Raw genomic sequence first — 24,909 nt, forward strand, 5'->3', positions numbered from 1 at the left:
GGGACACTCAGCCATTCCAAGCACCTAGTCCAGGATACATAACAAAACTGAGACTAACCCAAGCCAATATCTATCTCTAGGGGGTTGGAGAAAGCAAAGTATGAGGTTTTGGAGCAGCAGTCATAGTTCCAAGGATGGGTGGATATTGGAGTTGAAGTACCACGAAAGCCTTTTGAGAATACTCTGACCATCTAGTTCAGGGTATGTAAAAGCAGATTCTGGCCCCAGTAGAAGTGAACTTCTCCCAAAGGAGAAACTGAATTTATTCACCGCCTGGGTTTTATTTTTACTGGAGAACTGCACTAAAACAAAACAAAACAAAAAACATCTGTCTTCCTTTAGGACCTTGCAGCATAAATCAGTCTCATGCAAAAGAGGAGCTCCAGTGTTGTTTTGCTATAAAGAGCCTTGGGGGTGACACACGTTCACTGTCACATCCTTCACATCTTTTTCCATCTTGTTGTTGCTTATTGCCACTTCTGAAATTGTTACACATTTTCTTGTTTGGATCCCTGCACAGCCTGTGTGATGGTTAATATTGAGTGTCAACTTGATCGGATTGAAGGTGCAAAGTATTGTTCCTGGGTGTGTCTGTGAGGGTGTTGCCAAAGGAGATTAACATTTGAGTCAATGAACTGCTAGAAGTAGACCCACTCTCAATCTGGATGGGCACCATCTAATCAGCTGCCAGCAAGGCTAAAATAAAGCAGGCAGAAGATGGAAAGAGCAGACTCGCTGAGTTTTCTGACCCTCACCTTTCTTCCATGCTGGATGCTTCCTGCCCTTGAACATCAGACTGTGAGATCTTCAGCTTTTGGACTCTTGGACTTACACCAGTGATTTCCCAGGGGCCCTCAGGCCTTCCTTCACAAACTGAAGGCTGTACTGTCGGCTTCCCTACTCTTGAGGTTTTGGGACTCGGACTGGCTTCCTCGCTCCTAGACTTGCAGATGGCCTATTGTGGGACTTCACCTTGAGATCGTGTGGGTCAATACCCCTTAATAAACTCCCCTTCATATATACATCTAATATTCCTGTCCCAATAGAGAATCCTAATACAGCCTAAGGACTTACCTCTCTCCTCAAAGGCTAGCATGATGTTTCCCTGCATATATGCCAACTTATGTGACTTTGGGTAAGCATTTATCCTCTCTGTCAGTACCACTCTTTCTGAGTTTTTGCTGATCACCTGAATGGCAAACAAGCAGAAGACTGGAATAAGGAAGAAAGTCAGCCAAATGCACCAGTAATTTGGGCAGAATCTTGATAACCGTGGGAGAGAATGGAGTACACTGTTTCTTTTTTTATTTTTATTAAAAAAAAAATACATATATGTATTTTTTTTTTGATAGGGTCTTACTCTGTTGCCCAGGGTGGCACCATTATTGGTTCATCACAGCCTCGACCTCCTGGGCTCAATCAAGCAATCCTCCCACCTCAGCCTCCTTAGTAGCTGGGACTACAGGCACGTACCAACACACTCAGCTAATTTTTGTAGTTCTTTTCTTTTTTTTTTTTTTTGGTAGAGGCAGGGTTTCTCTATGTTGCCCAGGCTGGGCTTGAACTTCTGTGCTCAAGTGCTCCACCTTCCTTGGCCTCTCAAAGTGTTTACAGACAGGAGCCTGTGCCCGGCCAAGTGCACTGTTTCTAATGGAGCCCTTTGATTTGGTATGTCTTGTTTGAAACACACTTTCTTTTAGAAAAACTCAACTTCTTAATTTGTTGATCTGTAAAATGGAGATAATAATAATATAGACCTCATACAGTTGCTGTTTCAGCTGAGAAAATTTATCAAACTGGCCGGGTGCAGTGGCTCGCACCTGTAATCCCAGCACTTTGGGAGGCCGAGGTGGGTGGATCACCTGAGGTTGGGAGTTCAAGGCCAGCCTGACCAACATGGAGAAACCCCGTCTCTACTAAAAATACAAAAATTAGCCAGGCATGGTGGCGCATGCCTGTAATCCCAGCTACTCGAGAGGCTGAGGCAGGAGAATCACTTGAACCCGGGAGGCAGAGGTTGCGGTGAGCTGAGACTACGCCATTGCACTCCAGCCTGTGCAAAAAGAGCAAAACTCCGTCTCAAAAAAAAAAAAAAAAAGAAAGAAAAAAGAAAATTTATCAAACTATTTAGAAGATTGCCAGCACACGGTAAGTGTTCAAGAAACTTAACCTCTCCGAGTGATCAGGTGTTCACTCATTTTATCACAAATACTCATTAAGTACTGTTTATATGCTGAATACCTGGCATATAATGTTGACCACCAAGCCATGGACCCTACCTTCAGGGAACTTATAAGAGTGTTGACTAAAAATTATAGAAGAAAATTGTTACAAACTAAGTGCACACACAAGGGCCCAACAGAACAAACTAAAAGTCAAAATGGAATCACTTATGCTGAGGCTCCACATCACCAAACCAAAACTGAGTTATCTAACTTGAGAAATCTGGAGGGAGAGATAGGCAAATTTCCCAAACAGGTCAGTTCAATTGGCATGGTAATGAAGTTCCCTCTGCCTTTAACTCTTAAACAAAAAATAACCGGAAGTAACTTGATGTTAACCAATCAGTTTTCTATTGTTTTGTTTCCCTTTTCCTACCTTACAAGAAACATAAATTTGAAAGGACCAATCACTTCCTGTTCTTTGTTTCTGCTTTCTTCAGCCCTGCTCTGCCTATAAAACCAATGTCCACTGCTCAGCTCACTGGAACTTACTCCATTTTATGAAATGAAGTGTTGCCCAATTCTAGAACCTCAAATAAAGCCAACTTAGATCTTTAAATGAAATTCTTGTAATATTGTCTTTTGGCAAGAGAAATCAGTAGATAAACCACACTTTTTGATGCTATATGTGCTGTGATATGAAGTAAAAAAAATGGTGCTAAGTAACATGGAATCTACTTGCAAAGGAGACTGTAACATATACAAGAGGAATGGATATATTTGAAGAAAACAAATTCTTTGGCTTTTTGTTATTAAATATTCTGAGGCTCTTTTTCTCCACATTTGAAATGTATTCACCCTTCCCCCAGGAAGAAAACCTAAAGCTCAAACCAACAGGACATTGTAATGTCTGGTCTAGTCAGGAGAAAAACTACACAATACTTCAACAGAGTTATGGTAACATAAATAACTATTCTAATAGGGAATTGGAGTAATCAGGGATTAGGTCATTGGAAGTCAAGAGAACTCTCAAGAACATAGAAATAGCAAATATGAGGAAGAGACACAGCTATGGAACCGAGACATCACACCCAAGGAAGAGCCCTCTGCAGTGGCCATTCCCCATGCAAAGCTGAGATCCAGTCTGGCTGGAGAGGCCACTCTGTGGCTCATTGATGGCAGAGAAGTCACTGTATATAGAGATAATATATGCAGAGAAGCCATCCTGGCAGACCTTGCTGGAAATAGGCCCTTTGGAATTTGCTGGAAAACTGCCCTCCAGGAAAGCTTTTCACCAGGAGGCATCTTTCTTACTGGAGGCACTCTACTACAAAGTGCTCAAAGAAGAGCTGCCAGGCAAAGTGCCAGCCACTGGGAGCTGCTGACCACCATGCAATGCAGAGCCTGATGCAGGAGAACCACGCACACTGCAGGAGCAGGCCTAGGGAACATACCAGAAGCAGGAGGCAAAATTCTTCACTGCTGGAATCTCTCTCCAGTGCCTTGTACTGAATTAGTGCTAGCTGGTGGAAGAAAAAGAGTTAAGATTGCAGATTTATTTAAACAAGGCAGTAAAAGGGTGATATTGGAAGCGAGAGGCAATGGATGAATAGCACAGGTATACAACTCAAACCAGGCAATATACAGTATTCTCTCCATTAGGACAGAAGAGTCAACTCTTGATCCAGAGAGTTGGGAACTAAGATGTTCCTTTTCTCCTTAACTGCGCCCCTCGTAAACCTACACACACAAAAACATGCATACACAAAACATTCAGTACACAGTGGTGTAACCAGAATAGGATAACTGTTGTGAACACACTCATTTTAAAAAAAGGAATGTGATGGAGACAGCAACAAGCACCAGCCATAGCAATTGCTGGAAGGACTGTGAAGTTTTCATCCCCTAAGGTGGAGGGGGACTCAAGAGGAAGTCATAATTCTACTGCTGGAAGGGCTCATTTGACATTTCTTCTAGATTCCCTGGCTCTACTGTCTGGAAGTTTCTTCTGAGGGGTTTAGAATTGTTTCAGTAAAAGATATTTTTAAATTCTGAGCTTGTGGCTTCTTAGGTTATTCATTGTCTCAAAAAGTTAATCAGATTCTAATTCACGGACTCTCACTCAGTTCCAGGTACCAGCAACCACACGTAGACATCTGAAGAAACATAGATTTTAGAGCCACTTTATTACTTTTCATTTTTTCTCTCACACCTCTCTCTCTCTCAACTTAATTAAAATACCTTAAAACTCAATCTGATCTTTGCCTGGAATCACTTTATCTTACTGAGCATTTGTCATTTAAAGCCTTTTCTAATCCCTTCTCTTACAGTTTGGGCTTTAGAAAGAGTCGGCTTTTCCAACCCTGCAAGGACCCAATTTTCTGGACTCTATTTCACTCCAGTTCATTTCTGCTTATAAGGAGGCTAATGAATTACTGAGTTCCTGTCTTTCTTGTAATACCTTTTCAATCCACCAGTAGTTGCTAATATCTCACTAGTAACAACTGCCTTTTAAATTTTGTATTATTCTCTTTTAGCATTGCAGGCATATTGCACCTGTTCTCAATGTTTTCACTGTAAAAAATGGATCATCATCTTCTTAGCCTCACTGTTTACTGCTTAACTCCTTATTCAATGCCACATGAATTAGGTTTTTGTAATGTCATTACCCTACTTTTGGAACCAAGATTCCTGTAAGTCAGGATAGTTAATATGTGTGGTTACAGTACAAAAGCTTTAAAATTTCAGGTACTTAAAATAATTTAAGGATTATTTCTCAGTTAACCTAAGTCTGATACAAGTTGAAGAGTCCTATTTATACAATTGAAGAGTCCTATTCTGACTAAAGGCATGGTGGCACATGCCTGTAGTCCCAGCTACTTCGGAGGCTGAGGCAGGAAAATCGCTTGAACCCGGGCTGCGGAGGTTACAGGGAACCGAGATTGTGCCACTGCACTGCAGCCTGGGCAATAAGTGAAACTCCATCTAAAATAATAATAATAGTCATAATGAGGGCAGGCACGTTTCAGGATGGCCGACCAGCATATGCAGGGAAAGCATGGCACCATTCGGGGAACATACTGAGCACCATTCAGGGAACATAGGGGACCAATTCAAAGTCAGTCCTGGTGATGGAGAGACAGAACATTGGACTGGACATCCCTTTGCTCAAAACTTTAGCAATGTTGAGGTCATAAGGGATGCACAGTAGAACTGAAAGAGGAAGGGACAACAATAACAGTGTTTAAAATAGTCCAAGAATATGTAGTACCTATGTATGTCATCTGCATATTTTTAATGCCTTCATTCATGTAATCTGCAAATTTTTAATACCTTCAATTCATTTTCAGAAATGAATATGTATTTCACATTAGAAAACAAATAGAATTAATTATTATATTTTACTCAGCAATTCCATTTTCAATTTTCTTAAGGGCAATAAATAAGAATCTTCAAGATAGAGTGACAATACAATTTATTGACCGAAGTAGGAGACTTTTGCAGGAAAAAGGGTTTTCTCTAAATACTTACAATAGGACAACAGCTGTAAACTGGCTCTTTCCTGAGCAAACGGGAATGTATGGTCATTGTGTATATAAGTATTATGAAATTTGTCACATCATTGTTTACAATGTCACAGTAAATAAACAAGTTATAGTAATAAATAGGAATTATAATTATCATATACAATGATGACATAGTAAGCAGCTGATAAAACAATGTTATGCCTGGGCATGGTGGTACACACTGTAGTCCTACCTACTTGGGAGGCTGAGGCAGGAGGATCGCCTGAACCAGGAGTTGGAGGTTACAGTGAGCTATGATCTTACCACTACACCCAAGTCTAGGCAACAGAGCAAGACCCCATCACTAAAAAAAAAAAAAACAGTTATAAAGAAAATATTTGATATTATGAAAAGAGTTCATGATATGTAAAGATAGAGAAAAAAAGTTTACAGATTTATTTCCATTCAATGTGTGGGGTGGTGGAAAAGATAGTGAAAAACTGGCCGGGTGTAGTGGCTCATGTCTGTAAATCCCAGCACTTTCGGGGACAGAGGCAGGTAGATGGTTTGAGCAGAGGGGTTTGAGACCAGCCTGGGCAACCTGGAAAAACCTCGTCTCTGCAAAAAATACAAAAAATTAGCCAGGTGTGGTGGCACGCACCTGTAGTCCCAGCTACTTGGGAGGCTGAGGTGGGAGGATCACTTGAGCCTGGAAGGCAGAGGTTGCAGTGAGCTGAGATGGTGCCACTGCACTGCAGTGTGGACAACAGAGAGAGACCCCGTCTCAAACAAAAAAAAAGTAAAAAAACTGTTACAACTTGTTAAAATTGTTTGACTCATTGAAAAGTAGAATGATATGTGTGCACATATGTGTGTGCGTGTGTGTGTTTTCTAGTTTGATTCATTATTATTAGTCAGCAGTCTGGGGATATGGCACTTTAAAAAGATACTTTTGGACCTCACCAAAGTTTTTACAGGTAGATTCAGCTGAAGGACAGCTCAGAGTCAAAGAATAATAATTCTTCCCAAATGTATAGCACTTTCACATTAAAGTGCCTTCATGTGCATTATCTGATTTCATCTACTCAACAGAAGACAGGTATTATAATTCTCATTTTACAGTTTCAGAATCAGAATTTCTGAAAGATTAACTTAATTGCCCAAAGTCAAACAGATATTTTAAGGTGGGGTGAGATTTATAACTCACATCTCCCAATTCTAAGTTCAAATTTCTTTCAAAGATAGCATCCTAGGTTCATCCTGGGTCACTAATCATGATGCAATATTTTATTACAGACAGTGTTAAGGGGCTACTATTTGGTTTTAAGAAGCCTCTGGAAAAGTTGTTGAAGAGTCATGTGCACAACTGATGTGCTGAGCAGACTGGATCTTGCCTGATGGCCAGAAAATTAAAACAACACTGAAATTAATACAAATTCAAACTCCCATTCTGCTATTTGAATACTTCACTGAGTTTAAGGATACAACATTTAGGATTCTTTTTTTGTAGTGGAATTTATTCCAGTGCTAGTTCATATAGTATATATAATCTACTTAATTTATCCTTTCCACAAATGAACACGAGTGTATATATAATCTACTTAATTTATCCTTTCCACAAATGAACACGAGTCCATAAACTTTTTGTTTATTAATAGACTCACTATGATTATTTCTGTTGAGGTGTCCAATGGGGGATGGTAAGAAATACTATGAGGAGGTTGGGCGCAGGGGCTCAAGCCTGTAATCCCAACACTTTGGGAAGCTGAGGCGGGCAGATCACCTGAGGTTGGGAGTTCGAGACCAGCCTGACCAACATGGAGAAAACCCATCTACTAAAAATACAAAATTAGCCAGGGGTGGTGGCACATGCTGGTAACCCCAGCTACTTGGGAGGCTGAGGCAGGAGAATTACTTGAACCCAGGAGGTGGAGGTTGCAGTGAGCTGAGATCATGCCATTGCACTCCAGCCTGGGCAACAGGAGTGAAACTCAGTCAAAAAAAAAAAAGAAAGAAAGAAAGAAAGAAAGAAAGAAAGAAAGAAAGAAAGAAAGAAAGAAAGAAAGAAAGAGAAATACTATGGGGAGGAGTGTTGGGAGCTGAGAATTGATTCTTCCTTCGCATGTCCCCTGCCCATTACTCAGAAGTCTGTGTGGCATCTTTTCATTTGGGCTTTAAGTTCTTCAAGGAACCTTTTAAGGATGTGGCAATACTCCCTGCAAGCACACAAACCTATCCAGGGACTACCGACTTAATCAGCTAGAAACTCGAAGGTCATCTCTGCTGCTTCTCTGAAAATTAAATGCTAAATTTGAGAATGGTGGTGGGAATTATTTGTTTATCTTAATGAATAATAGATAATGAAAGCTGCCCGGCTCCTGTTGACTAGGATATGCTTGGATTTGATCAGCCATTTAATTTCATATTTTAGTAATTGTTTTGAATGATACCAAAATTGAGGGACAGTTACTCACATGAGTGTAATTTCTAGTCCTGAAACCTGGCAAACTTGTCTTATTGACCTGAACTAAATTTATATTGTTGGTTTTTAAAATTTAGTATTCCTTCAGGTATTTCATAAATTGCCTTAGGTAGATTTTATGTCAGATATTTCATATTTTATGTTGTTCTATGACTCAATCATTTGCAGATAAATTGTGGAACTTTGAAATGTTTGCCTGATCATGCCTTCAGGGTGAAAACAGAAAGGATTGCTGAGCCAATTCCAGCAAATTTTTTTATTAATTTATTTTGAAAATGTCAAACTTTGTTGTAAGTTTGTTATCAAATTGTAAATTATATGATTGTTTTACAACACTGAAGGAAGAAAATGTGCATGAGACGGTCAAAAGGTACAGGCATTGAGTGAGATCCAGGGTTCAAATCTTAGCTTCACCATGTAGCAGCTGAATGACTGAGGGCAAGTTAGCCTTACATTTCTTATTTTATTACTTATTTTAAAAATACCAAATTTGTGAAGTTGTTGTGATTAGTATATAAAATAATTCATACAGATTATCTGACATTGTTTTTACCTTTAGATTTTACATTAAAAATATAGTATTGAATCTACTATACTGATGATAATGGACATTAGGAGAAACATGTAATTATCTGCTTTAGCTGAAGTTTTTCTCTACATTATCCAAATAAATTTCCCCCATTAACATGATGTTAATGTTGTCATCTACCTCAAAAGATGAAACAGGGCCTTTCAATTCTGCAATTCTGCAATACTGGTTTAACATTTTCCGGAGTGACAGAAGCAAAAAAAGAATCAAGAGCCCCATGAGTTAGCATGTGCAATGGCACTGAGGCTCCCTGACTCGGGGAGAGTAGGTGAATTTAGACCAAACACCGCCAAATACACACCCAGGCAATAAGCTTCAGACTGTTAAAGTGATGAAATACACCCATGAGCACCTAGAAAACACCAAAGCAAATACAAAACAATATATGTAAATGACAGATTTAAAAAAGAACATATAGCATTTTAAAAAATAAAAAGTAGTCTTTAGAATTAAAATTTAAATGGACATTTAAAATTAAAACGTAGACACATCTGGAACAAGAATTGGTAAATTAGAAAATAAATATAAGAATATTAATATCAGAAGGAAAAGGAAATGAAACTGTTAAAAAAAAAAAAAAAGGTTAAAACTCACATAAGTGGACACTAGAGCCACTCATTTGATTTGTCTGTTCTTTGATTGTCATAAGATTACCCTTCCTCTTCACTTTATACACTTACAGGATTATGCACGGTCCATCATATTTCTAGCTAATGAGTGATTGAATGTGTGTGCTGAGTATCTCTTCCAAAGTAAATATTTAATTGCCAGAACATTCTTTTCTGTTTGAATGCCAACAAGATCCCTTAGCTAGGATCCCTGAAAAACTGCAACAAGCAGAGTCCCCTTGATATATCTCAAATTAACATGTAGCATGAAGAAGAGAAAAATAAAATAACTATTTGATATCTTGGAGCAGTGAGATTTTGAGAATGTTTAATACACTAGCATAACCTAGCCCAGGGATTGGTAAACTAAGGCCTATAGGCCCTGGATACCACTTTTTGTAAATAAAGTATCCTGGAATACAGCCACATTCATTCATTTATGTAACACCTCTTACTGCTCTTGTGCTACAATAGTAGAACTGAATAGTAGTGACAGGAACTGTGTGGTCCATACAGCCTACATAAAATGTCTGCCGTAATAAAGAAATGGAGAGAACAAAAACTACCAAAAAAATCATGTAAAAGTTCCAACAGGAGATAATTTAGAATAAAAAAAGAAATACTGTAGAGAATAATGGCAGATACTTTTCTTAAATGGAAAAAATAAAAAAATCAATGACCCATTAAGATTTTTGTTTCTCTTTTTGATGGAACAGATTGCAGCAGATCAATGTTCCTATTAGGAAAAACTTACAAAATCAAGATGATATTTAAAATCTGTTTGAAGACCATCAGAAACAGGCAGGAGTTTTCCTAGAATCAAGGAACCAAGATCCCATAAAGGAGAGACTGTAGAAAGGTATGCCCATGTTCTGTAACTGCTCCACCCTTCAAGGAATTTTCAAACTTTTGCAGCCAATTCAGGAAGAAGGCCACTATTAAGATATAAATAAACTAGACAAAAAAATCAAAACTCCTAGAATAGAGAGGATAACATAGATATTTCAGGCTGTCAAATAATCAAAAGACAGTTGACTTAATCATATTAATAATAAAGTAGACTCTGAGGCAAAAAATACTGCTAAAGAAAAAGAAAGGGGTTACATAATAACAAAAGGGTCAATCCACAAAGATCATATAAAACTGCTAATGTTTTATGTGTATGATAATGCTTTGATCCTTCTCCATTCGAGAACCTAGAAGAAAAGACTAAAAAAGTTTTGAAATATGTAAAGTAAAAATTAAAAAATTAAAATGAGAAATAGACAAATTCGCAATGACAGTAATTTATGAGCCTTGTATATGAACACTTATAGAGCCTCACAATACTCAATGATAGCAAAATGCATATTTTTTCATTGGACATAGGACACTTATCATTAATAATATACTGGGCCTTTAAGTGAGCTCAACAAATTTCTAAGGAATGATTGTACACAGAGTATATTCTCTGATCACAGTGGAATCAAGCTATAAATCAATAACGAAAAGTAAATTATTAGCTGTTTGGAAACTAAGATATACTTGTAAATAAGACAGGGGTCAAAGAAATCAACCTGGAAATTGGAAAATATTTTGAACTAAATGACAATAAAAATATGCCCTATGAAAATATATCAGTTAAGCCTGTTTAGAGGAGAAATTACCTAAAGGAAAGATAATTTTAAATAAATGTAACTTAAAAAATAAATTCTCAAAAAACAGTAACTTATATAAGCGGCTCAAGAAGCTAAGGAAAGAATAATCAATTAAACCCAAATAAAGTTAAAACAAGAAAATAATAAAAAATAGGATAGACTAATGGAATAAAAAACAAATGTAAAATAAACAACATAAGTAAAATCAAATTTACATTTGGGAAAGACTAATTAGATTTATAGAATTCAACCAAGAGTTAAAAAAATACTCAAGAACAGTAAAAGAGACATAATCATAGATTTTGCATATACAAAAAGAAAATAAGAAAGATGATTTCATAAGTAGGACAGAAAAGCGGTAACCAAAAAGAAAAAATATATATTTATTTATAAGTTAACTCTATTAAAATTAAGATATTTTATTTACTATTAGAAACCACTGGAGGAGGGAATGGAAAGTCAGAGTGAAATGTACTTGCAATACAAAAATCCAATAAAGGATTCATGAAGAATGTATAAAAAGAATGTCAAATAATTAATAAGAAACACAGCTAATCCAATTAAAATTGGACAAAAGATTTGAAGAGGCAACTCACAAAAGAGGACTTCGAAACGGTTAATCAATACATTAAAATGTTCTCAACATCATTAATCACCAATGAAATGTAAGTAAAAATAACAATGTAATAACACTACATTCCCCTTAGATAAATAATAAAATAAAATAAAAACACTATATCAAGCAAGGCTGAAGGCAGAGTGAGATAAATGAAGTGTATCTATGGTACAGAATTTAAGAAGGCACTTACACTCAAGTTTGCTCAAATGCAGAGTTCTACGAAATCCTCAAACTGAGTGCCTTCTTAAATTTTGTGTCTGAGGCATCTAATTTTTAGAGAGACACCCTCTTAGGTTCATGCAAGTCATGCTAGGTTCAAAAGTCAATGAGTGTGTGCACTTTTTAAATTTTTCTACCTTTATTGCCTCACCTGCCTCATTGTACTCCTGGATCTAATGTTAAGTGTTGGTAAGGATAAGAAGCTAGTGAAAGTATTAACTGGCACAACCACCTGATAAATATGTTGGCATATTCTACTAAATGTGTACCCACATAACCTAATTTTCAGCTGTTCTACTCTTTGCTATTATATTCAAGACAAATATTAATTCTTTGCTATTATATTCAAGACAAATGCATACTTATGTTCATCAAAAGTCAAATATAAGAATGTTCACGACTGCCCAATTGCTGATAGCACTCACAAGAAAACAATTCAAATGTTGATTCAAAAAAATTACTGTAAAGACATTTAGTGAAATAATTCAAAAAAAATTGTATATAGTAGTAAAAGTGAACAAAGTGCAACTGTACATGACATCATGGTTAATCTCATAAATCTAATGTTGAGTAAAAGAAGGGAGATGCAAAGGATCATATTAATTGATTTATGTTAATAAATTAATTTCAAAATATGTAAGAAGCAATAAATAAAAATTGCCCAAATCGTAAGTGTGGAGCTCAATAAATGTTTACAATTTTTCAGATCAATAAATGTTTACAATTTTTCAGATCAATAAACATATTTTGAAGCTCTGTTGTTAAGGGTACACATGTTTAGGACTGCTATGTCTTCTTCATAACCATTTTGTCATTATGAAATGACTGTATATATAGTAACATTGTTTGCCATGAAATCAACTTTGTCTGCTATTAATATAATCACTCCTGGCCAGGTGTGGTTGCTCACGTCTGTAATCCCAGCACTTTGGGAGGCCGAGGCAGGCGGATCACAAGGTCAGGAGGAGTTCCCGACCAGCCTGGTCAACATGGTGAAATCCCGTCTCTATTAAAAATACAAAAATTAGTTGGGCATGGTGGCAGGTGCCTGTAATCCCAGCTACTCTGGAAGCTGAGGCAGGAGAATCACTTGAAAGCAGCAGGCAGAGGTTGCAGTGAGCCGAGATCACACTGCTGCACTCCAGCCTGGACAACAAGAGCGAAACTCTGTCTCAAAAAAAAAAAAAAAAAAAAAAAATTGTTTTTGTCACTCCTATTTTCTTTTAGTCAGTGTTAGTAGCACATAAATTATTTCATTATTTGATTATTTTACTTTTCATCTATTTGCTCATTTATATTTAAAACACGCTACTTGTTGGCAATATCTAGTAGGGTCATGAAATCTTATCCAATCTAACAATCTCTACTTTTTACTTAAGTGCTTAGATAATTGACACAATGTGATTATTGATATAACTGTAATTAAAACTGGTATCTTGCTACTTGTAAAAATTTGTATCCTTTGCCCATTTTTTAAATGATGTTGTTTCTTTCTTGTTGATTTAAGTTCCTTATAGATTCTGGATATTCAAACTTTGTCAGATGCATAGTTTTTACAAATATTTTCTCCCATCCTGTAGGTTGTCTGTTTACCCTTTTGAGAGTTTCATCTGCTGAGAAGTTACTTAATTTAATTAGGTCCAACTTGTCAATTTTTTGTATTTGTTGCTATTGCTTTTGGGGACTCAGCCAAAAATTATTTACCAAGGCCCATGTTAAAAAAAGAATATTTCCTAGATTTTCTTCTAGAATTTTTAGAGTTTGAGGTCTCGCATTTAAATCTTTAATCTATTTTCAGTTAATTTTTGTATATAGTGAAAGGTAAGGGTCCAGTTTCATTCTGCATATAGTTAGTAAATTATGCAAGCATAATTCATTAAATAAGGAGTCCTCTCCCCGTTGTGTGTTTTTGCTGGCCATTTTGAAGAATCAGATTGTTATAGGTGTGCAGCTTTATTTTTGATTGTTCTTTTCTGTTCCATTGGTCTATGTGCCTGCCTGTTTTTGTACTATACCATGCTGATTTGGTTACTATACTTTTATCGTTTGAAGTGGGGTAGTCTGATGCCTCCAGCTTTATTCTTTTTGTTTACAATTGCTTTGGCTATTTCAGCTGTTTTCTGGTTGCATGTAATTTTTAGATATTTTTCCAATTCTGTGAAAAATGACATCGGTAGTTTGATAGGAATAGTGTTAACTCTGTAAATTGCTTTGGGCAGTATGGCCATTTTAAATATATTGATTGATTCTTCCTATCCACAAGCAAGGTATATTTTTTCCTTTTATTTGTGTAGTCTCTGATTTCTTTTAGTAGCGTTTTATAGTTCTTGTAGAGATCTTTCACCTTCTTGGTAAGCTGTATTTGGATTTTTCTTTTTCTTTTTGACACCATCTCACTCCAGGCTGGAGTGCAGTGGTGTGATATTGGCTTACTGCAACCTCTGCCTCCTGGACTGAAGCAATCCTCCCACCTCAGCCTCCTAAGTAGCTGGGACTACAGGTACATGCCACTATGCCTAGCTCATTTTTGTATCTTTTATAGAGACAGGGTTTCACCATGTTGGCCAGGCTGGTCTCAAACTCCTGAGCTCAAGCAATCCAACCACCTCGGCCTCCCAAAGAAATGGGATTGTAGGTGTGAGCCACCGTGGCTGGCCAGGGATTGTGTTCTTGATTTGACTTTCAGCCTAGATGTTATTGGTGTGTACAAATGCTACTGATTTTTGTACATTGATTTTGTATCCGGAAACTTTACTGAAGTTGTTTATTAGTTCTAGGAGCCTTTTGGAAGAGTCTTTAGGGTTTTCTGGGTATAGAATTATATAATCAGCAAAAAGAAATAGTTTGATTTCTTCTCTTCCTATTTAGATGCCTTTTATTTCTTTTTCTTGCTGGATCACTCTGGCCAAAAACAGAAGAGGGACAAGCAGCCAACAAACGTTTGAAAAAATGCTCTTCGTCACTCACCAGGAAAATGCCAACCCAAAACCATAATGAGTTACCATCTCACACCAGTCTGGCTATTACTAAAATTCAGAATGGCTTTTATTAAATAGTCAAAACAATAATAATCAGAATGACTATTATTAAAAAGTCAAAAAACAACAGATGCTGGTGAGGCTGCAGAGAAAAGGGAACACTTATAAACTGTTGGTGAGGATGGAAATTAGTTCAACCACTAGAGAAAGCAGTTGGGAGATTTCTCAAAGAGCTTAAAATAGAGCTACCATTCGATTTGGCAATCCCATTACTGTGTATATATCCAGAGGAAAATAAATTATCCTATTCTACCAAAAGGACACTCACACTTGTATGTTCATCACTGTGCTATTCACAATAGCAATGACAAGTTATCAACCTAGGTGTCCATCAATGATTTATTGGATGAGTAAAATGTGATACATATACACCATGGAACACTATGCAGCCATAGAAAGATTGAAATCGTGTCCTTTGCAGCAGTATAGATGCAACTGGATGCCATAATCCTAAGTGAATTAATACGGGAACAAAAGACCAAATACCACCTGTTCTCACTTTTAAGTGGGAGTTAAACATTGAGCACACATGGACATAAACATGGGAACACGGACACTGCGAACTACTAGAAGTGGGGAAAGAAGAGGGGAGCCTGGCTAGAAAAACTACCTATTTGGGTCCTATTCTCACTACCTGGGTGATGGGATCCATTCCACAACCTCATCATCATGCAATATACCCATGTAACAATCATGCCCATGAATCCTCTATATCTAACATAAACATTGAAATTAAAAAATAATGTTCTATCTGAATTTTAATTGAATTGAATATTAGTTTATGGTTATATCTTTTTTGACTTATTAGTCATGATAAGTTATGTTATTACATTAGTGGTTGCTTTAGAGTTCACATATCTTTACTTATGTATCTTTAACTTGTAAGAGTGTAAGTTCAAGTGGTACTACATAACTTCTCATATAGTATAAGAATCCTACAAAAATATACTTCCATTTGTCCCCTCCAGAACTTTGTTCTATGGCTGTCGTACATTTCACTATTGCATATTTTAGAAACCCTGCAATTTCATTATCATTTTGGATTTAAGATTTGTGCAAATTTATATGTATGCTTACTCCAGTACAAATTTACTAAAAATAAAAATTTTAATATCATATATATCTAAAGTTAAAATAAATGTTATTAAATATTGTAATGAAAAATTTTTTAAAACTCTTAAGCATAATTAACAAATACTTAAAATTGAATCATAGAATCACAATGAAAACCCTACAGGTTAAAATGAGTGGGTTGCTAACAAAATAGTACTTAAAGGAAATCAACAGCCCTAGCTACCCTTATCAGAAAACAAATCAGTTTTGAAACAAAGAAGCCAAGAATTCAACTCAAGATGGAAGAAATAGAAATAATTAGTAAATTTTAAAAAAAGAACCAGACACAAATGATGAACATGTAATCAAAAATGAACAGAATAGAGAAAGAAATTAAAAAATGTAAAAAGAAAACTACAGCTTGGTTTACAAAGACAAGATAGACAAACTTCTGACAAGTATGATTAAGAGAAAAGAAAGATTAGAGTAGCTATAGTGATAAAATCAACAGAGATTTTTAAAGTCTTGGAAAGGTACTATGAAATATACATGATTAAAGGCATACAGTTATATGACATGAATTAATTTCTGAAAATAAACAACTGGATTATGAAGAAGAAAAATTAAAAATCAACTAGACTCTATTTTTAATATACTTAAATAGGATTCCAAGGCTTTTCCCCCATAGAAGAAAGGTTTTAGGAAATATGACTTTCTATCAAACATATAAAAATGAAAAATTCAATAGTATATATGTTATTGTGACCATGGAGAAACAAGTACTGTCATATCCTGCCAGTGGGAGTGAGACCTGAAGCCATGGTTTCATAAAATAGTCTAGCATTTTGGAATCAAATAAAGTATACATGTGCATGCTGTATCAAATCTGGGTAAACAGAGTTATACAGTTTATAAGAAACAAGTTACAAAATTATCCCAAGCAACATTGTTTGTAGTAGCAAGAAATTATAGACTATTAATGGGTCCATTAACTAGGAAAATAGATAAGGAAAAAGTTATAAATTCTGTATTAGAGTTCTCTAGAGAAACAGAACCAGTAGGATTTAGATATAGGTAGGTAGGTAGGTAGGTAGGTAGGTAGGAAGGTAGACTGATTGATTGATAGACAGACACATAGATTAGCTAGATAGAGATGATAGATGATTAGATAGATAGATAGATAGATAGATAGATAGATAGATAGATAGATGAAAAGAGAGCGAGAGAGGCAGAGAAAATGAAAGAGATAAATTATAAGACATTGGCTCATACAGTTGTGGGAACTGGCAAGTCCAAATTCCACAGGGCAAGGCAGCAAGCTGGAGATTCAAGTAAGAGTTCTTGCATATTTGAGTGTAAAAACTAGATTCGGGCAAAATTTCTATTGTAGACTTGAGGCAGAATTCCTTCTTTGGGAAACGTCTGTCCTTGCTCTTCAACAGATCCGATGCAGTCCATCCATGTCACAGAGAGTAATCTGTTTTACTTAAAGTCAACAGATGTGAATGTTAGTCACACATTAAAAAATAGTTTTGCAGCAACATCAAGGCTAGTATTTGACCAAACAATTGGTCACCATTGTTTAACCAAGTTGACACATAAAATTAACCATCACATATGCCAAAGATTACTATTTAGCAATCAGAAGAGCTACTTTTTCATAGAGCAATTTAGCAGTATTTCAAAAATGTTAGTGAAATAATTAAGAAATTAAATGGAATAGCAAATAATATTTATATAAATTAAACACATGCAGCATATAACACTGAACATATATATGCACATATGTGTGTATACAGAATGAATTAAAATGGTATAGATTGTTGAAAATAAAGTGGATGTCTCGAAGGAACAATATAAAGGCAATTAGGCACAAAAAGAAAAAAATGACATGAAACATTAGAGGTGTTATACATGGTCTGATGATAAGGGCAATCAATCTAGTAATTAGGAACTAAGCAGTATGATTGTCTCAGTTCTGTGCATGTGGGATCTGAAATCAAGTGTAAAATCTGAATTCAACACATTGAAAAATAATCTATTTTTATACATTTTATTCAATATTTTAATACTTTGAAATTAAAGGACATTCAGTGAATGTGGTAAAGATAGGTAAATATATCTACTAAAATCCTACAGAAAATTTTGCTCTCTAACGCTGAGTTTGGCCATTACCTCTATCATCACATTGTAGTGAGGGGCATAGCCACTAATGCAGAGGAAGAAATTTCAATATGATAGGTAACATTTGGGAAAAAGTTAAAAACTTCTCATTTTTCTCAGATAGAGGTATGTCAACAAAGTAAAATCTAAGGGAATCCATTAAAAATTTAGATACATTGTAAGAATTTGGAAAAAAGTTAGATTAATATGATGTAATGTAAAATATCGATATATAAAAATCACATTACAATATAGCAGCAGCAAACAATAAGATAAACAATTTAATCAATTACACATAAAACAGAAGAAAGAAATCAGGTAATCATCCTGGAAATATCAAATTTAGTTAAAGAATCTTTTCCAATTTCAAAACAAATGTAGATCTATCCCTTAATAAATGAGAAGAATCAATATAATGAATTGTCAATTCTTGTCATATTAATCTATAAGTTAAATGTTAATTCAATAAAAATGTTGAAAGGTTTTTTTTCTTAGAATTTAAGAGCTTAACTCTAAAATTCATATGGAGTAATAAAAAAACTTAGTACAATCAACATAATTCTGAACAAAAACATATTTGAGGCCGGGCACGGTGGCTCACACCCGTAATCCCTGCACTTTGAGAAGTCAAGGCAGAAGGATCACTTGTGGCCAGGAGTTCAAGACCAGCCTGAGCCACATGGCAAGACCCTTATAACTGAAAAATAAACATAAAAAAGTCACTGAATGTGTGTCATACACCTGTAGTCCCAGCTACTTGGGAAGCTGAGACAGGAGAATTGTTGGAACCAAATAATTGGAGGCTGCACTAAACTATGGTTGTGCCACTGCACTCCAGTCTGGGTGACAGAGCAAGATCTTGTTTCTTAAAACAAAAACAAAAACAAAACAATACTAATTGTGGTAGAATAGGACTCTCCTTTGCATTGTATTAATGGAATATTCAGCAATTTCCCTGGCCTCTGCCTCTACAGGTGTGATGATCGAAATGTCTCCAGACATTGCCAAATGCCCTCTGGAGGTAAAATCTCCTCCATTGAGAACCACAGAGTTAAATTAATTAAAACCATTTGATTTTAGCATAAGTATAGCAAGAAAAATAATTACAAAGAAAAAGAAACATGAATCAGACCTACGTTCATGCAAATTTGGCATACATGCAATGTAGTAAATTTAACAGGAAAAAGTTTAGTAGAAGGTTCTGCAACAATTAGCTGTTTATAGAAAACGATTAATGAAATAGATTTCTGTGCTATACACATAGATAAATCTATTGATTAAAAAATTAAATGTAAAGACCCAGTTGAAAAGCTAAAGTAGTATATAATTTTTTATCAGCACTTTCTATAAATCGATATTAGAAAAGCTTCACAAATGTATTCAAAGAGATAGTTCAGAAAATATTCATTTTGGCACAGATTGTAATAGCAAAAGCATGAAAACAATTTTACTATCCATTATTAAGATAAATAAACTTTATGTTTAATTCAATGGGATACTATATGTCTGTTAAAATGAATTAGCTAGATTTAAAAATATCAATATGAATAAGCCTCAAAAATAGAATACCGCAGGAAGGAAACAAATTGCAAAGTATACTTACAGTAAGGTACCATATATTTAAAATGTTAAAACACTCAAAAACAATAATATATACTGTTTATAGTTGCCTATAAATGTAGTAAGTACACAGAATCCTGAGAGAAAATATTCCCTTCCTGGGAATGGAGGGACAGAAAAGAATGACGTGAGATTTCAATTACAGATGTACCTAAGTCTGTAATAAGAACAAACAAGAGTTCTGAAGCTAATGTAGCAATAGTTTAGTATTTATTAATCTTTGTTCATCAAACATAATAATCTCCTTTTTGCTCTCTATTTTTATATGTGGAAGTGTGTTCATAAAAATGGTATTATGCTTGTCCAATTGATTAAAGATATTTTAATATTTAGTAATAAAATTAATCTACTTATACAAACACAATAAAGTGAGTAGTTCATTTTCCAGTTCTGTACCTAAGAACCCAAATGCATGCCTTACATTTCCTTGCTTCTCCTACAAAATGTCCCTGCATGGAGATCAGTGTTCTCTGGTTTGACCAGAAGTGGTTTCACATTTCTAATATGGACTGACTTGCAATATGCACTTTCCATTTTCTATTTTTTACTTTGAAGAGTGTTTGCTTATGAGATCATCATTGTAACACACACAAACACTCAAAGTCTTATTTCTTTTCTTCGTTTTGTTATTTGTCAGCAGGGATGAATTAAAATCTAAGCTTCCTATTTCAGATAACTGGTAAATCAACTCTGTTTTTCTTTCCTGTTTATTAATGAGCTTCTCTCTCTTTTTCTCTCCTTTCTTACTCTTTCCTTCTTTTTCTCTCCTCAACACATTCATCTCTGTGCTCATTTGCTTGAATGCCCTTTCACCAGCCTTATCTTTTTCTTCCAAAGCCAAAATAATGATGCACATTATTCTTATCTGAGTTTCTCTCCACTTCTCTATTTCCACGTTAGATTTAGCTTAACAAGTGGATCATTGATTGGATGTTTACACAGCCACATTGGATCTTTATTGTTCTGTTCATTTGTCTTGTTCAGGGGAAATGGGATTAGCTCTTCTTCAATTGTGTCATCTCTAAAGATGCCCACCAACTCTTTTAAGGTTTGGGAGAAATGTACAGTGCATAATATTTCAAAATATTTTTAAAATAATTCAACTGAAGGCATTTTGCTTCTTTAACCTTTCTATGTTGACTTGAAAACAAAAGAAAACATAATAAAAATTACAGGGTACTATTTATCTTGCTTTCCACAAAGTCTGACTCCACACTTTTGTAGTCATTAAAAAGATACAGACACAGGATTGGAGTTGATAGTTGAGGGCTCTTAGTTTTTATTCTATTAGGGAGCCACTTCTAGATCTCATACCCATTTAAGCTCTTATCACTCTATTTTATAGCTTCTCTTTCCTTGTACAACTTATGCTCATATCTATAAACTACAGGTAATTGCATATTATTAAGAAATATAAATTATGTGGTTGAAATGAGCCAAACCCACCACTCTTGTTTTATTTTCATAGGATAAGGATCAGATTCTAGTAGAGCTTGACACAAGAGAAATTCATTATCAAAAAGTCCAAACATTAGTGTTGTCAAAGATGTGAAGAAAACAGGACCCTTATATATTTGGTGAGGATGTAAATTAGTACAGCTACTATGGATAACAGTATAGAGGTTCCACAAAAAATTAAAAATAGAACTATGAAATCATCCAGAAATCCTAATACTGGCTATATATCCCCACCCCCCCAAAAGAAGGAAAATAACCGTCCCCAAGAGATATCTGCACCCCCATGTACATTGCAGCGTTATTCAAAATAGCCAAGATATGAAAACAATCTAAGGGTCCATCAATGGACACTTAGCCATTACTCAGCCATAAAAAAGGAATCCTACCATGTATGAAAACATGGATGGACCTGAACAACATTATGCTAAGTGAAATAAGCCAGACAGAAAAACACTGCATAATCTCACGTATATGTAGAACCTAAATCAATCAAACTCATAGGAACATGGAATAGAATGGTTGTTGCCAGGTGCTGGAGGTTGGGGGAGATGAGGAGTGGTTGGTTAAGGGGTCCAAACTTCAGTTATAAGATGACTAAGTTCTAGAGACTTAATGTAAAGTATGATGACCAGAGTTAATAATACTCTATTGTACACTTGAAATTTGCTAAAAAAGTAGATTTCAAGTGTCCTTACCCCCACACCCCCACAGACAAATGGTAACTATGTGAGGTAATAGACATGTGAATTAGCTTGATGTGGTAATTTCACAATACGTATGTGTTATCAAATCATCATGCCTAAATATTTACAATTTTTGTCACTAATATTTAATAAAGCTTAAAAAAAGGAGTCATTGCTGCAACCTCTGTTGGGAGTACTTATAAATCTACCCAGGCTTTAGGAAAGAAAAAACAAACAAACAAAAAAGCCAATGAGGGTCCACTCTGCAGCTCTACTGTAGGATTTCTGAAAAATTAGTCAGTATAATGACAACCCTATCACTTGTATCGACTTCAGTGGGGAGGGCACCAGATTCAAGAATCTGAAGAAGAGACCCAGAGCCAGCAAACGAGACCTGGGACTTCACTGAGGCTTACAAACAGGGGAGAGGGTCCAGTGGCAGTGGGTTGGACAGGAGAACTGCCACCACTTGGAAATGCATGCAATTTATACAGTATTTTTACTTAGAACCCTTTCCCTGACCACCTCCATTTGGCAATATTCATTCAACTCAAAACTTGGGACTTCAGTCCTCTGTATCTCCCATGTTCTGTGGGTCAGGTCGGGGGCTCAGATGTTTTTCATAGACAGGAACGAATCTCTAGTTTAGCCACTCCTGGATTCCCTAGCTCAGAACACACATTCAGGTGCATCTGCCATACAGGGCCATTCTTAGGGTATTCCTAAGTTATTGCGTCTCAGGTGCATTTACCATCACCTAAGATAATCTTGATTCAGCATTCCTGAAGAGGGCAGTGAAGTCAGTAGAACAGCCAGGATTACTAAATAGAAGGGCCTGAAACTGACTTTATAGAGTAATGTCCGAAAAGCCTGGATGTGAGGATAAATAATCATTTCTCCCCACAAAACACTAAACGAATCTCTTGTGATGTATTGGCGGGTTCTTATTTGCAGTCATATGATGTTACTATTTTCTATTACAAATTGCAAATTCAATTCTCAAATTCAATTATTCTGGAGACAGCCAACCAATAAGTTTAGCAGTGTTTGAAAAGAAAGACAAGTTGCACTCGGGTTTATAAATACACATGTAGACACAAAAGTTTTCAATGTAAGCCTCAGCAAAGTTGAAATGGACAGTTTCTAGATTCAGATTGGGCCAGAAGTGGGGGAGAGGATTTTTGGTGGAGAGACATAAGAGACTCCTGGGTTTGTGTGTTTTCTGGGATAGCATTTCCAGATGATTCTCCAGGAAGGATAAAATTTTTATTACCATTCACAAGGCATTAATGTGTCTAAGATTCCAAAAATTCTTAAAGAAACATCTTTTTTAAATCATATGTCTTCAGAAGAAAAAAAATCTCTTTTTACTTTGTTTACTATCATGCCACATATTCATTTCACCACAAAACACTTTTTAAAAGAATTCTTATTAATAATACATCTTGGAACTTTTGCTTCATAAAGCTCTCCTAGGGAGACGATGATGCAGAGTAAATAAATTTCAGGTTATGCAGGATATACCATTGAATATAAGAGTTACACCATAAGATATTTTCTTTCCATGAAAAGCCAAAAACATTTAGAAAACATATTTTGAGGCAGGTCTATTTAGGACCTTGCTATTCAAAATATGGCTCTTGGAAAAGAAAGGTTAGCATCACTGTGGATCTTGTTAGAAATGTGGAAACTCTGGTCCCACCACAGAGCTATTGAATGAGAATCTTGCATTATCTGCAACATCCCCAGGTGATTCCTGTGCACAAAAAGTTTGAGAAAGTCTATTGTAGAAGACTCATACTTCTCAAGTATATGAATTTCACACATTTCTGCATGTAAATTAGAAAACACAAACTAGAAACATATAATTAAGGTTAATTGCACTTATCTTTTAAAACATGAGGATTAAAACGTGAGCATTAACCAATTGCAAAGCATAAACAATGACATTAAAATATCATGTAAACCTTGAATAAGTGACCAGTTTGAATTCATATATATCAGCTTCAGATCTAGATCCAAATAACTAGATATGCATACATTAGGAAATAAGGAGAATGACAAAAGCCATGGACAACCTGGCATAAAACCACAACTCTCGCTTGATTAACACACAACAATTTGCTACTGAGTAGAGAAAGACATTTAATGGCATACATGCACCACAGCTACACTGACACGTAGTATACAGAATCCTCAATTTACTCACACTCTTCTAATAGTGCCAAATGTCAAGTTTAGAAATATTCTAATAGCTTGAAAATATCTATTTAACATTCATTTATCACTGGTTAATTATATCATTTCACAAATGCTTTCTTTGAATTAATGCTGTCCTCAGATCAGTTAGACATAAAACTTTCCAATCAAAGGGCACATCATCTAGTATATTGGATGGATTATAAACAATCTACCATATTGAAAGCACACATATTACAAAGTTACAGCAAGAAGTTTCACAAGTAGGAAACATACATGACAAATATTGGGTGCCAGAATATGATTAAGGATCTGGAAAAACCTCCACCTCATTATTTATCTGTGTATCCTTAAATCACGTCACTCAGAGTTAGTGTAGTCTGTAGGTTAGAGGGTGGAGTAGGAGACTCCCTCTCTTCCAAAGTCTCTGTGTCAGTTCTTTTTGAGTTACTGCCTTTCTCATTGAACCACTGTTCAATGATTTTTCTGAACAATGGTCCTCTGAAGGCAGTAGCTTCCTAGTGGACGAGTGTCTGATTTTTCCCAGCACTACCTAGTACAGAGCTGGGCTCAGAGTTCATACTTGTAAAGCCAGAGATAAGAGATCTTGAAGAAAAAATTTTGAGTGATTCAAGGGTAATACGTTGGCATAATTTAAGAATAGAAAGCCAGCTCTGCAAGCAATCAGACTAATGGAAGATCTGAGCCAAGAAAGTGTGTGTGTGTGTGTGTGTGTGTGTGTGTGTGTGTGTGTGTGACTTCAAACAATTTGAAAGACTCAGTGTTATTATACTAATTTTACAGTTGAGGAAAGTTATACCCAGAGAGGTTAAATTCACAGCTAGTCAGTCCTGGAATTAGGAATCAAACCTG

General features: G+C 35.7%; 1 long non-coding RNA gene across 1 annotated transcript in view; it reads right to left on the reverse strand.

Moving 5' to 3' along the window:
• Positions 1–228: 228 nt before the first annotated feature.
• LOC111522927 overlaps positions 229–24,909 on the reverse strand; it is a 45,792-nt gene continuing 21,111 nt past the window's right edge. Inside the window, exons 2-3 of the long non-coding RNA XR_002725368.1 lie at positions 1,075–1,189; positions 229–521 (exon numbers count right to left, since the gene is read on the reverse strand). This is a non-coding gene — a long non-coding RNA (uncharacterized LOC111522927). The remainder of the gene's footprint in view (positions 522–1,074; positions 1,190–24,909) is intronic.

Source organism: Piliocolobus tephrosceles, chromosome 6 (genome assembly GCF_002776525.5).
Source record: "Piliocolobus tephrosceles isolate RC106 chromosome 6, ASM277652v3, whole genome shotgun sequence".
Lineage (NCBI taxonomy): Eukaryota > Metazoa > Chordata > Mammalia > Primates > Cercopithecidae > Piliocolobus > Piliocolobus tephrosceles.